General features: G+C 45.8%; 1 pseudogene; it reads right to left on the reverse strand.

Annotated features, from left to right (window-relative positions):
- Positions 1-10390: 10390 nt before the first annotated feature.
- LOC117863911 (cysteine-rich receptor-like protein kinase 6) lies at positions 10391-15369 on the reverse strand (annotated as a pseudogene).
- Between the last annotated feature and the right edge of the window lie 1996 nt (positions 15370-17365).

The raw sequence follows: 17365 nt of genomic DNA on the forward strand, positions 1-17365 counted from the left end.
CGAAGATTAAGAGAGCTTTCTAAAGCTTTCAGGTGCGAGTAACCCATTTTCTTTGACTAATTGTGTTTTGACAAGTCTTGATACTTGTGTTGTGTTGTTGTAGGATCTTTATGATAAGACCCAGAGAAATACTCGGGCTCTTCAAGATCACAGTGAAGCTGCACAGTGGGTAGCGCAACTGGAGCAAGAGTGTTGCTGCCTTACAGATTCCTTGAAGGTTCATGAGGAGGCTGCAAAGTCTTTTGCAATCGAGAAGAATGATCATGGAGTCCTCTAGGAGCGATTGGAGAGTCGCTATAGATCTCTGAACCAGAGATATCAAGGTTAGTACTCATAGTTTTTTGAGTATGTTTGATCGTAGTCGTAGATTCTGATCTCTGGTGTTTTGGCGCAAAGCTTAAACGTAAGGATGCCGCTGCAAGTAGCCAACTGCTTGATTGGAGAAATGCTCATGATCGGGTAGCCGATGAGGCTGCCCATCTTAGGACAGCATTGGCTGAAACTCGGGCGACCATTGAGCATGAGAGGGATAGAAAGAATCTGAACGGAGTGATGCTGGCGTTGGCTATGGTGTCCTGCAGAAGCGTTGGTAGAACTATTGAGAGGCTGGAAGGCGATCTCCAAGAATTGACTAGTGCTGCTCAGGACGTAGTCAACGCTATTGCTCCACTCGAAGATGACGCTGAGCCTTGCTCGCTAGTTGAGAGACTAAGAGCTTCTCTAGGTAGATTTGCTGGACTATGTAAGATTGTATGCAAGCAAGTCCTTGTAGTAGTCAAGTCATATTACCCGACGGCAGACTTGTCGGCGGCTGGCGATGGAATTGCCCAGAACTGCACAGAGGATGGCTATGCGCAGTATCTTGAGGAGGCTGAGCCCATTGCGGCAAGGATGACCGAGTTCATATCTTTGGAGGAATCATAGTCCTTTGAACTCGAGTTGTATTTTTTGTCGAGTACTTGTGGGTGTACTCCAACAATTGTCTTGTAAATCTTTATTGAATTCTAATTATGATCAATGGTCTTTTGTTGATTGACTTTGTAGTCGAGAAAACAAATTCGAGTAACCGAGTAGTCGAAGTATCCGGTGTGGTTTCCAATTATTGGAGTTGTTGTTGAGGGTACTGTGACTATTATTGCCTTGTACTTGAGAAGATGCACGGGTGAACTGTTCACTTTTGTCCGTTGTGCTTCAGTGTTGTCACATGCGTGAAGTCAAGGCATCTGTCTGACCCTTGTCAACGTTTCAAGCTGTTTGTCACGAGCGAGCAGTAACTGCGAGTAGTTGGCAGTTGCAGCCCTTCGTCTATAAATAAGCCCCTGGGTACTCAACTAGAATCATGCCCTTTAGTATAGCGATGACTTGCTTTAGGTTGCTGTTGTTTGATAGTAGAGAGCTTCCAATGAGCGCCCCGGTGCTAGAAGATTCCTCGTAGATTACAGCCACCTTCCCTCCACAGACTCCTACGCTCATAGGGATAGCCGTGATGCTAGAAGAATCCTCGTAGGAGGGTTTGCCGCGTGCCTCATCTTGCAACTCGCGATCCAGCTCAGTCCGCACTGGAACTCACGAGTGAAGGATAATGAGCTCTACGATCTTTATCCGGCTCCCTGATCAGAAGTGGAGGTGTGGAATACGGTAAGGATCTGTGCATTGAAGCTGTCTAGGGAGCAGCTCGGGTACTGCACTTCATCTTCCTGGTGCTTTTCTTCCTGATCCTGCGTTGAAGATTCATCTTTGTTGTTGTCGAGGGAGCGCGGTGAAGGAGTTCCTGGTGTTGTTAGGGGAAAGGACCAGGGTATGGCTGTGTATTGCGTAGCTTCCTTGTGCGCAGGTCCTACCTTTTGACACTGCTTGCACCTTGGTAGTCGAGCAGTCACCAGGCCTGTGTATCCTTGTGATGTAGTAAAAGCCTGGGACTTCTATTCTAACTGCCAGTAGGTAGTTGCTTGCAGTCATTGTTGTGCAATTGTGTTGTATTTTGTATACCCTAATTTCATTGAGTAGTCGAATGTAACTCTGTGGAGCTTCGTTAATGCAAAGAAAGCAATTATGAAGTAAGCTTGAGTACTACTTGTCTGATAATTGCGGCAGTCTTATGCTTTTGAAGAGTAAAAATGACTACCATCGTAGTCGTGGCTTTGTGAAGCCGCTTTAGTCTTGTAGGGATAAGTTGGTGAGAGAGTGTTGAAACTCTATAGAGCTCAATAGCTCGAGAGGTTGTGAATAGCCGATGAGTTGTGATAACTCAAAGACTTGATGGAAACAAGTCGGGAGTGGAGTGCTGGGGCTCGCAGAGCTGGAAAGCTCGAGTGGCTATGAATAGCCAACGAGTTGTGATAACTCGAAGAGGCTTGGTGGAATCAAGTCAAAAGCGGAGCACTGGGGCTCGCGAGGCTGGAGAGCTCGAGTGGTTGTGAATAGCCGGCGAGTTGTGATAACTCGAAGAAACTTGGTGGAATCAAGTCAAAAGTGGAGCGCTGGGGCTCGCAGAGCTGAAGAGCTCAAGTGGAGGCAAAGATAGTGTTTGCCAAAGGACTTTATTGTTTTAATGTAGGTGGAGACCCGAGTACATGTCCTGTAGTCTTCTTATGGGTAATAGTGACACAGGTGCTCTATATTCCAAGAGTTTTGTATTTCCTCGCCTGAGAGTTCCTGTAACCGGTACAATCTAGGCCCTGTGACCTTGGATATGACGTAGGGACCTTCCCATGGCAAGTTGAGTTTGTGCAGCCCTAATGTGTCTTTGATGTGTTTAAGGACCATGTCACCCACATTGAAGGAACGCTCTTTGACATTACGATTGTGATAGCATCATAGCCCATCAAGGTATCTGGCTGACTGAACCAGTGCTGCGCATCTTGTTTCTTCCAGACTGTCTAGGTCTAGGCGCCTTGTTTTTTTCTAATACTCCTTCATCATATTGCTCAACTATGGGACATTTCCATATGACGTTTGCAGGGAGGATGGCCTCTGACCTGTATATGAGAAAGTAGGGAGAGTGCCCAGTAGGCTTGCATGGTTGAGTGCGTAGTCCTCAAAGAACATTGGATAGTTCTTTGAGCCATTTGCCTCCTTTCGTGTTGCCGATGTCGTGCAACCTTTTCTTGAGAGCTTCGAGTAACATGCCGTTGGCACACTCGACTTGGCCGTTGGCCCTTGGGTGAGCGACGGAAACGTATCGTATGTCAATTCCGCTGTTCTCACAATATTCCCAGAAGTCGTGATTGTTGAAGTTAGATCCCAAATCAGTGATGATTCTATTGGGGAAGCTGTAGCGATGTACAATTTCATCCAGGAAGTCAAGGACTCGTCTGCCTTGGGGCAAGTGATGGGTTTGACTTCAATTTACTTGGTGAACTTGTCGATGACTATGAGTACTCGATTGAACCCTCCTGGCGCAGTTGGGAGTGGACCTATCATGTCAAGCCCCCAGCATGCAAAAGGCCATGTTGGAGGTATTGTGATGAGCTTGTAGGCGGGGACATGTTGTTGCTTGGCAAAGAATTGGCAGCCTTGGCATCTGCGAACTAGCTGTTTCGTGTCGGCCGGTGCCATGGGCCATTAGAAGCCTGCTCTAAAAGCTTTGCCTACAATCGTTCGCGAAGATGCGTGATTGCCACAAATTCCTTTGTGTATTTCTTCCAAGATTTCTTGGCTTTATTCTCGGGTGACACATTTCATGAGTATCCCTGAAGATGCGCTCCTTTTGTAGAGCTTATCTCCGACTAGAACATAGCTCTTTCCTCATCGTGAGACTTGTTCAATTTGGTTCTTGTCAAATGGTAGCTTTTGTTCTTTGATGTAGTCGATGAACGGTGATCTCCAGTCAACTTCGATCATCATGATTTCTCGGTTGGGTTGTGGAGTTTGGTGTTGGTAGTTTTTGGAGTAACTTGTTCAGGTATGGAGGGCTTGCAAAGTTCGTGTACAAAAATCCCTGCTGGAACTTCTACACGAGTTGAGCCAATTTTTGATAACACATCAGCAGCTATGTTGTTGTTATGGATGACGTGGTGAAACTCAAGGCCTGAGAACTTGTTCTCTAGATTGGTGGACTTCCTTGTAGTAGGCATCCATATTTTCCTTGTTGCGATCCCATTCATCATTGACTTGGTTAATGACGACTAGCAAGTCACCATATACTAGTAGTTGTTTGATTGCGAGTGATATTGCGAGACGAAGACCATGTAGTAGTGCTTCGTACTCGGCTTCGTTGTTTGAGACTTCCCAAAAGATCTGGAGAACGTATTTGAGTTGTTTACCCTTTGGAGAAATCAAGAGTACTCCTGCACTGGCGCCTTCAAGTTTGAGGGAACCATCGAAGTACATAACCTAGTGTTCTGGCCTTTCGATTGGTGTTGGTACTTTGTTTTCCCCTCCACTTTGCCATGAAGTCGACCAGAGCTTGGGATTTGATAGCTGTTCTGGGTTTGAAGTCTAGAGATAGAGCTCTGAGTTCTACCGCCCATTTGGAGATTCTACCCATTGCATCCCTATTGTGAAGGATTTCACCGAGCGGGAAGTCGGTGATGACAGATATGCTGTGTTCTTGAAACTAATATCGCAGCTTCCGTGAAATAAGCAGGATTGCGTAGAGTAGCTTTTGTACCGGTGGGTACCGAGTTTTGGAGTCCGAGAGTACTTCACTGATGAAGTAGACGGATCTCTGGACTTTGTAGACGTGGCCAGATTCAGACCTTTCGACGACTATTGCTGTGCCGACAACATGAGTAGCAGCAGCTATGTATAGGAGCAAGTCTTCATCTGGAGATGGAGCCATGAGGATTGGTGGTTTTGACAAGAAGTCCTTGAGTTGTGTCAAGGCTCTATCTGCCTCCTCTGTCCATTGAAACTTGTCCTATCATTTGAGTAGCTTGAAGAAGGGTAATCCGCGTTCTTCAAGTCTTGAGATGAATCAATTAAGGGCTGCCATGCATCCTATAAGCTTCTGCACATCCTTGATGCCAGCTGGAGCTTGCATATTTATGATGGCAGATATTTTCTCTAGGTTGGCCTCAATGCCACGGTGGCTAATGATGAATCCGAGTAATTTTTCCTGAAGGTACACCGAAAACGCATTTGGTAGGGTTGAGTTTCCACCGGAAAGCTCCTAGACTTGCAAAGGTTTCTTCTAAGTCTGCGACTAGATCATCCGAATTTCTTGTTTTGATGACTACGTCGTCTACATAAGTTTCTACGTTGCGGTGTAGTTGCTTCTTGAAACACATCTAGATGGCACGTTGATAAGTCGCACCTGCATTTTTTAGCCCAAAAGACATTGTTTAGTAGCAAAATGCACCAAACGGGGTGATGAAAGCTATTTTGGCTTGATCCTCTTCTTTAAAGGCTATCTGATGATAGCCTGAGTAGCAGTCCAGAAAGCAGAGCAAAGCGCACCCAGCTGTGGAGTCGACTACTTGGTCGATCCTGGGTAGTCCAAAGGGGTCCTTTGGGCAATGCTTGTTGAGGCCTGTGTAATCGACGCACATCCTCCACTCATTATTTTTCTTGCGCACGAGTACAGGGTTGGCTAGCCAATCAAGATGGAAAACCTCTTTGATAAACCCTGCTGTGAGTAGTTTGGCTAGCTCATTTTTTATTGCACCTCTTCTGTCCTGGGTGAACCTTTGTAGTCGTTGTCTTTTTGGGGTGGCTTTGGGGTCGACGTTTAGTGAATGCTCAATCAGCTCCTTGGGCACACCGGGCATGCCAGCTGGCTTCCAAGCGAAGATGTCGTGGTTAGCCTAAAGAAAGCTGATGAGCGTATTTTTCTATTTAGAATCTAGCCCTATTCCAATCAGGGCTGTTTTGGATGAGTCACCAGTCTGGAGATCGATGGCTTTGAAGTCCTTCTCGCTTGCTGGTTTCACCTTAGTTGGTCTCGACTTGTTTTCTGGGATCTTGAGTTTCATGGGGCTGAGTTTCATTGAAGCTGAGAAGACTTGTTGCATGAGGCTGGGTGCTTGAGAAGTCGCTACGATTTCTACAGCTTGTGTCGCACTCGTACGATCACCTTAGGTCTCCCCGTCGTGTCAACTCGGCCTGAGGTCTTGGCATCTTGAGTACCAGGTAAACGTAGTGTGGTATAGCCATAAACTTGGTCAGGGCTGGCCTCCCGAGTATGGCGTAGTAAGAAGTTTCAAAATCGGCTACCTCGAACCTGATGTACTCTGTATGATAATGTTCCTTGGTACCGAAAGTGACTGGTAGGACGACTTGTCCTAGCGGTATGGCCGCATTTCCTGGGACAATCCCGTAAAAGAGGAAGTCCGTTGGAGTAAGCATGTCTATGATGTTGAGGCACATTTTTCTTAGTGTCTTGGCAAAAATGACATTGAGTCCGCTTCCGTCGTTGATGAGTACTTTAGTAAGTCTTGAACCTGCAACGACAGGGTCGAGTACTAGAGGGAATCGGCCTAGTTCTGAGAAACTTGTCCATTGGTCCTTTCTGCTGAAAGTTATGGGCTCCTTAGACCATTTGAGTGCTGTGGGAGCTGCTGGCTCGATGGCCATAATCTCTCTGAGTACTAGCTTATTGGACCGCTTGGATGCGGTACCCGGGACAAAAATGACGTTGACCGTTTTAGAGGCAGTCTGAAACTGGCCTTCACCCTCATCATCTTTATTTACCTTGCCTTTACCCTTGTCCTTCTTCTAACCAATGTCTTCGGGAGGGGGTGATGCGGGTAATTCTTGCATTACTCAGTGCATGCTGTAGCAATCAATCGCCGAGTGTTTGCTGTTTGGATGCCATTGGCATTGTTTCTTGAGTAACTCGGTGAAGGAGGGCCCATCATTGCGTTTGTATGACCCTTTCTTGCCTGAGTTGGTCATAGCTGTGACAGTGTTGTTGGGTTTGCATTTGCGATTCTGATTACCCGAGTAGTTGTTTCGAGTATCATTCTTTCATTTTCTGTCTTGTTCATGATTGTTGTTATTGTTGTCGCGACCGCGGTTGTGATGAGAGCTGAATCTCTCATGCTCTTTGTCTTCTTCATCTGCCCATTGTTGCACCATGATTTTGAGATCTTTGACGGTAACTGGACGACATCTTCCAAAGTCTTGGTATGTTCTACAATCATAGAGGCCGTTTTGAAAGCACTCGATGACGTCTGTTTCTGAAATGTCGACTATTGTAGCCTTCTTTTCAAAGAAATGGCGTAGATAGTCGCGGAGTGTCTCGCTTTCTTTCTGTTTGATTTGGCTTAGATCAATTTTGTTGCCTGGGCGGGACATGGAGCCCGTGTAATTATTGGTGAAAGCCTTCGTCAAGTCTTCCCAGGAGTCGGTCGATTTGAGTTTGAGTGACTCGAGCCATGTTAACGGTGCGGGTACCATGCATATAGGGAAGTGAATGACCTTTGTGTCATCGTTGCCCTTGGTTGCTTGTACTGCTAGTGAGTAGCATCGTAGCCATTGGACTGGATCTTGCTTGCCATCATACTTGGTGATCCCTGTTGGCTTAAACTTCTTAGGTAGTTTAGTCTTCATTACCCATGCGGTAAAGGCGGGAAAATGGTTATAGTCATCGACTTCACGTTCGCGGTGACGGTTGTTATTAATTACCTCTCTTAGGTCGCTGAAAATTGAGGCTTCGCGATCAGTTCTGCGGTGGTGAGGGCTCTTTGCAGAATTAGTGCAACTAGCCTCTCCTGCATCCCTATTTCACCTTGGGGACTCACGTTCATCTCTATTTTGCCTTTGGCTATGCTGCCTTGGTTGGTTGACTACTTCGTTACTGTTTCTTGGAGCCTCGCGATGGCCACTGTGGACTGCGACGTCTCTGCTGCCGTCTTGGTGGGTCGAGTTGTGAGAAGTAGATGGGATTGGAGATTTTTTATCGAGTAGTTTGTAGGCTTGTTCTGCGAGTTGTGCTATTAACCCGTTGCCCCGTTTCGCGAGTTGTGCTATTAATTCATTGTCTCTATCATGAGCTATGAGGGTTGATATGAGATTGATTGAGGCAATTGCTGCGAGTGGAGTGTTGAGCTCTCAAGCTTGCACTGCGTCGAATGCTCTTTCGAGGTTTATGATATGAATGTTTGTAGCTAGTAGTCGGCGATGATCTGCTCGGGCAGCATTGCGTGCTCTTCTTTGATTTCTTTGTTCAGAAGTTTTTTCTTGCGGGGCGTTAGCTGATGATTCGTCTTGTGAAATGTCATCGAGTTGTGGAACGCGTCGAGGAGTTCTCTAGAGGTTAGCACCCGCGTCGTTGTTTTGTGATGTGATGATAAAGATTTCTCTGTCCGGGTAGTAGCTTCCGAAGCTCGATGTTGCAATCTTTGTAGTGCTTCCTTCCTCGTGTGTTGAAGTAAGCGGGACGCCCTCTTGATACGGGAGGTTGTCTATGTGAGAGACAAGGCGTGACTCGTAATCTTAGGCTAGGAAAGATGGCTTCATCCCAGGCCAATAAATGAATCTTCCCTGTGGAGTTGAAGTAATTACTAAGCCTTGAGCTAGGCCTGATAAAGGGATCTCTTGGACGTAGTCCGAGTCATAGTCGCAGTCCTTGACTGACTCGAGTTCGGATTGGATTCGAGTGAGGAAACCTCGATGGACCACGGCTGTGTTGCAGAGTCCATGCGGGAATCAACTTTGAGTTGAAATCGACTTGCGGGATAACTTGGGCGTCAGCCTGTGCGAGCTAGTTCGAGTCGAGGTCGAGTCCAAGCCGTAGTTGAACTCGATGTCGTTGATGTTGAATTTTTGGATTTTCTCGGCGGGATTCTTTGTTTCTTGAAGAAAATTCTCGTCGAGACGCTTCTTTTCCTGGTTGCTGATGATGCGGCGTTGAAAGGATCCAGCGCTGTCAGTGATGCAAAGCCAGGAGCCGAAGACGAAGGTTGCGCCCGTCTCAAAAGAGAAAGCGGGCTTGATGATGACTGGTGCCATCGATCTCGTGTGGAGAAACTCGGCGACTGCCCCTACTTGGCGCGCCAGCTGTCGGTGTTTTAGACCGACAACCCGCCTAGGGAGTACTCAAGGTGGTCTTTTGTGCGGTAAGTGTCGTCGAGAATCAAGGAGTCGATGGTGACGCAAGGAACACGATTTAGACAGGTTCGAACCGCTAGATCGCGCAATACCCTACGTCCTGTGTGTAGATTGTATTGAACTTGTTCTTTGTTTTTTTTTCTGGAAGGGGTCCCTGCCTGCCCTTATATAGTCGGGAGAGTAGGGTTACAGGACAGATTGTATGAGTCCTAGTCGAGTACGTTTTACAGAATCCTACTCTAACTCGGTAGAGTAGTTTCCTTCTGACCTGACTAGTCTTCGGGGAGCAGATGAAGTCTACGTGTCCTGCGGAGTAGTCTTCATGTATGAGTAGGTTTCGGATACGTTCCCTTGAGTGGGTCCATAAATCTTCTGGTGGGCCCAGGGGTGCCTAGCCGACAGGAGGGGAGGCAGGAGGAGGGGGTGCCACCGCTCTTGCTCCGGTGAGAGAGAGAGAGAGAGAGAGAGAGAGAGAGAGAGAGAGTGCGAGAGAGGAGAGAGGGAGGGGGAGGCAGGAGGAGATAAGCGTGCGTTGGTGCTGAGGAGGAGATAAGGCATGCTGTGGGAGGAGTAGACAGGAAAATATTTATGGGAAACTCTGTAGTACCGGTTGGGAGATCCAACCGGTACTTCCTCCGCGGAATCCCAAACTTGGATCTGGTACTAATGCCTCCTTTAGTACCGGATCCAAATATGACCGGCACTATATATCGGAACGAGAGATCATTTTTTCTAGCAGTGGTAGGATAACAGGTAAAGAAGTTTGTGTGATTGTGTCTACCGTCCTAAGCTGGCATTCATGTCTACCACAGTATGACAACCCATCTTGTCTTGTCGAGTGGAGACAATTTCGTGTAACAAAAAAGGAGTTCAGATGAATTTGTGTCAATCAATGCTTTCCAGTACTGCACATCTTCCTTCCCCCAATCACCTAGAATTCCAGACAGATCCTCCTTCCCCAACCAGCTAATCCAGAGCAAGGGCTCAGATTTTTTTCTACCGTTTGTAAATTGTAACCGTGCTACCACTTTACTCTCCCATTTGTGTTTTAAAAGAACTTAAGTTAGAAAATTTTGAAAAAAAGAATAAAACGATAAACAAAAGCAACTGGAAACCCAATTTTGAAGCAACACAATGTTATATTTTCAATTCACCGATCACAGGTAACATTACTGCCCTGGGGCTTTAAGTCGCCGCAAACAAAACTGAGGAGTCTCCTACGTACTACGAATTAGCTGAAACTATAATGACATCATTCTAATTACTGCAAGAAAGGTCAGGTCGATTTGGCTTAATTACCTTGTGGTTCTGGTTCGGTTGATGGCAGACAAATATTAATACAAGGAAATTAAGCGTTGCTACCTTGAATGAACACATATATCCAAAAGAAAATGTGTTTGGAAGTAATTCATGCTCTATTCAAATGTCTAGGGAATATTTCGAATATTGTTCCAATTTGATTCTTTGCCTCATCGACAACTCAACTCAATGCTCATTACAATAGTTCATATGTCCAGATTGAACATGTACTTTGAAAAAGATGCATAGGCTGAATAATGTCCCCATCCCAATAAGCATACCAAAACAAAACAGCTAAATTTAGAAACACACATCCATATAGAGGTAAAGCTTCTGCCTTCTTCCTCAAACAAGATTCAGAAATCTTTACAAACCACCCAGCCCATAATAAAACATCTGCACAATCAAAAAAGAATGAGCCATCATATTCAAAGATGCACATTGCTGCTAATCCAAAAAGCAATTGCTAATTCATATTGAGAGCAAACTATAAAAAAGGAACGAAATCAGTTTCTAACCTTGCCAAGCGGCCATCAACCATTGTTTGATAGGTGCTCCCTTTAATATAAATATCTAATGCTAAGGAAAATTAAATAAATCTTTGGTAAGTTAACAAGAAATAAATATGCTCAGAAATACCTATCCCTCCTTATTAGTGCAATTGATATGCATCAAGCAAGGAAACCATTGCACTAATGTGACCCAATGAACATGTATTTGTAACATAGGAACCATCATAGTACTGGAAGAAATTAAAAATTGACTAGTGTGACAAAAATTAAAAAATAGAAATTTATCTTCAGGCGCTCTTGGGCACACAAAGCAGTATTGCCATTTTGCAAGGCTAGTAAAGATATCACCTACCACCGGAGATAGCAGAAAAAACAAAGAAGCACTAAAGACAAGAACATGAACCCAGCAGCAGCAGCAGCAGCAGTGACCTATAAAACCCGTGTGCATCCTGCATCAGCAGCATTATCTGAGCATCAAATCGTGGTCCGAAATACAAAAATTTACTCAGTCAAATGACAAGATGCAGCAAGTAACACCAGATGAAGAACTCAAATGACAAGGATTAGTGCATTAGTGTAGATAGTATGCCTTAATGGTTGTATTTGAGTGTAGCTTTTTAAAGGTCCAGGCAAATCTATGAAATAGTTTGTAACCATAAATTTGGCTGCGAAACTAATTATTCAGATTTGAAAGACTTTATGTGTTGATTTGCAAGGCACAATTGACTATAGTATCACACATACACAAAATGTAGTACATAACAGTAGCATCTCATGTAGGCAAGGCAATTGTTGTCTAAGAGACCAAAGATCACCAATGTTTAGAAAAAACAAAATAGGGGTAGGCAGTATATTGCCGGTCCCTGATTTAAGGTGCTTGCATAAGCTAATAGGAGCATGGTTAGAATTATTGATATGTGGGGAAATGAAGAAATGGCCCAGAACCAGTTGAATTACAGCAGCAAAAGTGCTTCCTGCCTTCTGATGGGGACGCTATAATACATAGACACTGTAAAGATGCATTATGTCCATAAAACCTTGTTATCTGTAGTAGGATATATAACCTTGAGCGTTCCTGTCAGCCTGAACAACAAAGCAGAAGCAGTGGTGCTCTCATTAGCTCTTTGATGACATCATAAAAGAACACAAATTTAACTCTAATAAGGCACACTTTATTGACCGTATTTAACCGTTGGTGGAGAAGATCCACGCAGAGAAGATCGCCCTCCATGGATCCACACAGAGAAGATCGCCCTCCTTGGACCCAAGCTGCTGAGCTCCATGGTTTCACGCACTGCAGCCGACTTCGGCACCCTCGTCGTCGTGTGCTGTTGGCAGTTCAAGAGCGGTGAAAAAAAAGAAAAAAATTAGCTAAAGAAGAATAATGCAGAGAAAAAAACAGCACATATACAGAATAGCTTAAAATTGTGTAGTACTGTTTAACTGATAGATTAACCAAGTCATTATCCAAATTCCACTGATAAAGGTCAGATGATTGTGTGTTGTTCAATACCACTCATCCTATCAGGTACACAGTGGTTGAAGCCTGCAAACCTTATTATCCAACCGTGACTAAATAATACAATATGACGTCCTACAGCTTCGCTGGCTAGGGGAATATGTCAGGGGTGAACTTCTGCGCGGCGCTGATGCTCCCCTTGATCTTAATAGCTCCTCTGCACAGCAACAGAACTCATCAGCAAAAAGCTCCCAATTCCCAAATATCCTGAACTTGAATGAAAAAGCAATGGCATGTTTTTTGATCCCCTAACCGGATAAACGCAATCTGTGGGTTCGTCTTGCCGCTGGCAATTACAAGGAAATCGTTGTCACTGAAGGAGATGGTAGCATCCGGCTTCCCCTGGTACAGACCTACACATCAGAATCAAATCTTTCAGAATACCGATCCGTCAAAGAACGACACAAAAGGACAGACCTTTGGTGACCTCGCCCTTCTTAAGGTCACCCACGAAGATCTCCTTGTCAACGCTGAGCTTCTGCAACGTAAAGGAAAGGTTCATGATTTTTTTCATTGAAGATTGATATGTCCAAATTTTGTACCAGCACAGATTATTACAATTGTTCTACATAAGAGGAAACTTAAACCATGGTTTTAAAGGCGTCGCCTAGGCAGCAATCAGACTGATGTCAAAATTAATCCATTGATTGAATCAGGACACGCTCTTTCCTCCCACATGTTTAAAACACCCAAAAAAACAGATAGTTACCTACAAATCTTTTTGAGTATCATCCATAAGGCACGTCAGGAGGATGTTAAGCCTATTGATAAGAATAGAAAGTTTCATGCCATGAGTAAGCATCAAGCCGCATTTTGTTTGCTAGTTCACACTATCAGGTCGATTTAACCATTGAAGCAATGATGGATAAAAGCTAACCTGTTTGAAGCCGCCACTGTTTTGTGCCAAAATTCCACGACAGCAATGGTCTGACGAAGTACCTAGGCCACTCAAGAGTATACATTGGAGAGTGAATGGAGAGGAAAGTACTGAATAGAATGCTGTCGAGGCTCCTGTTCTTGATGTATTCATATACGAGCAGTGTATCATTCTGATGCAAGCAATAACCCAGTAATCTAACAAGGTTCTTGTGCTGAAGCTTTGCCAGTACCTGGATCTCATTGTGTAGCTGATGCAATGCATGCCGGGTTCTTCCTAAAAGTGTCTTGACTGCTATATCTTCACCATCAGAGAGTATCCCCTACCATCGAAACAAATTATCCTTCAGAAGGCACGATGCACCGTATCTGTTTTCCCGTTGAGTCCTCTCTCAATTCTTACCTTGTATACAGTACCGAAACCACCTTCTCCAAGCTTATTCTTTTCCGAGAAGTGTTCAGTCGCCTCTTGCAACGATATCAAATCAAAGACCGTGCATTGCGGGTTCCCTATTTTCTTCGGTGCTGGTGCCATATGAAAAGAATTGTGTAAGGAAAGAAAAAAAAAATCAAATCAGGATCGTGACCAGATTGCTACTCATGATGATCCTTCTTTGTCGCCTTAATCATTCGCCTAAAGCGAAGGAAGAAAAAGACTGAAAGAATCAACATAAACACAACAAAACTGGCGATGCCCACCGAGACTCCAGCTGTAATCTCTTTCCTCCCTGCATACACCCAAACATGAATTTCAAGCAGTACATCCTTGAAGTGTTCGGTAAATTGTGAGGAACTCAGGATTGTACAGTTCGGTAAATTTTGACAGCATTTGAGAGTTAAAAGGACCTATTTCGAAATGATAAATGAAAGAATTGTTGCTTTATTTAGAGGAAAACAAGAATTGAGTGTACTACCACCTGCTCCAGATTCTGGAGTAGCAGGTGAAGGCGTGGCCGCTGATGGTGGTTCCGGCGGTGCGGCAAGCTGCAGCATCACCCGAGCCTCGTAGACCGGCGACAGCACGCTGTACCTCAGCAAACACCACACCAGCGCACCTACGTTGCTCTGGGGCCGGCCGTCCATGTGCCGCGCCATGATTTCCGACTGGATGTACCCAAGGCAACCCCGACACTAGTCCGGCGTCAGGTCCGACGCGCACTGCGCCAGCCCGTAGATCTTGGGGTTGAAGGCCATCTCCGCCGTGGTGAAGTACTTCCTCGTCGAGTTGGTCGCCGCCACCGCGCTGTTGATCATGGCGGTGAAGATCCCAGTGACGGCGGTGCAGAACCAGGCATCCAAGGCATTGACGCTCGCCACGGCCGTGTCGATACCAGGACTGGCAAAAAGTTCACAAATTTGTAAGAAGCGCCTCTCAATCTGGGAGAAATCGATGCAGAAAAGTAGGAATTTTTCCGGAGCCGATAACACATTACACCAGCTCCTGGACGATCCACTGGTCCGGTCTGAGAAAATCAAGGAACTGCCTGCCGGCGAATTGGAGGTTGCAGGCGTCCCGGAGGATGTTGGTGCCCTTGTCGAAGGGGCAGGTCTGCTTCGCTTCCCGGAACGCCGCCGCGACGCAGGCGGCGCAGGTGGACGCGTTCGTGTCGCCGCGGCAGAGCGCCAGGCCGTTGGCCTGCTCGGGCGCCACGCCGACGGTGACGGTGGCGAAGCCCGGGGATCGCACGATTGACGGATGCATGATTGGTGGACAGGAGGCGGCGGCGGCGGCGACGGCCATCCCCAGTCCTCCAGCGCCACGACCACGACGCGGCGGCGGCGGCGGCGTAGACGTCCGATGGGTTGTCTCCCTCGCGGACGGCGCCCGGTGGATCTCGAGGTGGACCTCCCCCGCGAACGGCGCCCGTAGCAGATCGAGGTATGCCTGGGGGGCGCGGCGCGAGCGTGGGCCGGAGGAGGTCGGGACGCGGGCAGCGGCGGCGCCTGCGCCTGGAGGGTGGCGGAATCACGAGGCAGGGGATTAGGGGAAAGTACAGGAGACCAGGATTAGAAAAGAAGGAAGGCACTGCCTGATTGTTTGGGAATAATCGTTGAATTGGTGCTTTCAATCAACGAAGTGATTTGAGGGGCAGAAGGAAACACTACACACAGTTGCCACGGGCTGGCGGGTAGAAAAAAAAAAGGACGCATCGTAAAAAAATGGGTGCGGGCGGGATTTAAAACGCAGGACGACGAGCTGATGGGTGGACCTTCCGTGAGAGGAACATTTGGACGGTGGGACCTTACTCTAGGTGAGAATTAACATCAATTCGCTGGATTCTTTATAGTATTGATAAATCGTGGCGTGGGAGATGTCCGTGAACAAATGAGGTCAGCCAGCAGCCCAGCACGTCCAGCCCTAGTGCCGCACCCCGCTGGATCGCGCACGCTGGCCCAGAAGGCACCGAAACACGCCAACGCTACTGTTACCTATAAAGTCTATCAGTAGTGAAGTGATAGTGTAATAATTTGTTACCCCAGATTTGTCAATCTAGCAGTAAAAAAAGATAGAACATGCTATTGAAAAATGATAGTACCACCGCAAAAAGAAAAAAGAATCCATCCATCTAACTGAAGATTGGGAGCACATGCATCAACTAAAGTTCTATTGGGACAGCTACTCCTATGCTGCATGCACAAGGCAACTTTTAAATTAAAAAAATCAAAGTATGCAGGAACAAATTAATGATCATGGACTGATCACTAATCAATATTTCTAGAGAAATGCATTTCTCAACGCATTTTTATAAAAAAAAGGTGAAAAAATTGTAGAATGATTTAAGGAGAGTAACCTTAAGCCCTAACTACCATAATACTATGCTGTATTGCTACATAATATAGCAACCACAGATGGATAATTCTTCAGAAATTAAGAATCTTGATAGCATCTATATGCGCAATATAGAGAACTACTTGGTTATTTTAAAAAAAAAGGTGATCCTTCCAATTTGTACAGAATGACTAAGTTGGCAAAGATAATGGTTATTTTGCTAACCTACATCTAAAGCTCCTGCTAGTACAAGAACTTAAATGCACCACCGAATTACATTTCAATGATTGAATGATGTTAACCATTAAAAGGATTTAGACACGCAACAACAAGTTTTCGATGATTATAACAAATATATTTTAGCAAGCACAGGAGGGCAGGGTCGCAGAGGAAGGGCGGCACAGATAAATAAATTTAAATTTCCAAGAGTCCATGCCAATTCTGATGCTAGCATCTTTAGATGGGGAAAACAAATATGATCGATAATTACTAAGTTTGGCATATTTCATAAAAAAGGAATTATTGAAACCATTTAATACCCTGAACTTATCTGGGCAATGTTACCTTCACATGAGTGTTGTGAATCACTAGAATTAGTGATCAATTACCTTAATTATGTAATTAATTAAACAAGTGATTATCACATGGATTAGTGAGGTCATTAGCAGTTACTAATTAGAGAGACACCTTTTGGTGAAAGGATCACTTCGTGAAGGGGCTATGCCCCTTCCGAACTATCACCCCATGCTCCTTGGGCTTGTATAAATATATAAACAATACATTAATGAGATAATCCCATTCCATTACATCATTCCACTTTTCCACTTTCTAACACGTTATCAGCCACTTTTGTTCTATACTGAGTATAAGAAGAAGGCCACAGGGCACAGGGCCTCACCATCACTGGGTAAAATGGCTTCTGGAGACTTACATTTCATTGCTCTAGAAGATTGTTTCCTTGCCATTCCTCTTCATGGTGGCCGGCGATGGATCCCTAGACGAGGCCCCAGGTTTTGCTTCAACAGCAGGGGCCGTCACTTCTCAGCACGCCATGGCCATCGTCCTGTAGGACGCCATGGTCGACATGGTCACCGCTTCCATGGTGACCGTGAACGTCGTGGCTTCACTAAATGGGGATGCTGGTTACCTCACCGACGCAGTCCTCGCCATACTGCACCACAGAGCCCAGGCCAGCGGCCTAGCCCCTCACGGCCTGCACCACGCCAGGCGCCGACGGCCATATGCATTTCTACCAGTGCCTCCTCCGAGCGCACACGTTCGGCTACACCACTGTATACCACCGGTATTGTCGTCACCGGCCAGGACTCCTCCACTGCAACTTGTCTTCCGATGCCCACACCACCAGAGGAGCCACCTCGCCGTCCTCTGGTGTTG

This window comes from Setaria viridis, chromosome 7 (assembly GCF_005286985.2).
Source record: "Setaria viridis chromosome 7, Setaria_viridis_v4.0, whole genome shotgun sequence".
In the NCBI taxonomy this organism is placed as follows: Eukaryota; Viridiplantae; Streptophyta; class Magnoliopsida; order Poales; family Poaceae; genus Setaria; species Setaria viridis.